Source organism: Bison bison, unplaced genomic scaffold (assembly GCF_000754665.1).
Source record: "Bison bison bison isolate TAMUID 2011002044 unplaced genomic scaffold, Bison_UMD1.0 scf7180017864181, whole genome shotgun sequence".
NCBI lineage: Eukaryota > Metazoa > Chordata > Mammalia > Artiodactyla > Bovidae > Bison > Bison bison.
This window is the reverse complement of record NW_011494753.1, coordinates 2,249,348-2,249,743: the sequence shown is the minus strand read 5'-3', so window position 1 is coordinate 2,249,743 and position 396 is coordinate 2,249,348.

Sequence of the window (396 nt, the reverse complement as noted above, 5' to 3'; positions counted from 1 at the left end):
GCTTACTCCTTGGAAGGAAAGTTATGACCAACCTAGACAACATATTCAAAAGCAGAGACATTACTTTGCCAACAAAGGTCCATCTAGTCAAGGCTATGGTTTTCTCTGTGGTCATGTATGGATGTGAGAGTTGGACTGTGAAGAAGGCTGAGCGCTGAAGAATTGATGCTTTTGAACTGTGGTGTTGGAGAAGACTCTTAATCCCTTGGACTGCAAGGAGATCCAAACAGTCCATTCTGAAGGAGATCAGCCCTTGAATTTCTTTGGAAGGAATGATGCTAAAGCTGAAACTCCAGTACTTTGGCCACCTCATGCGAAGAACTGACTCATTGGAAAAGACTCTGATGCTGGGAGGGATTGGGGGCAGGAGGAGAAGGGGACGACAGAGGATGAGAT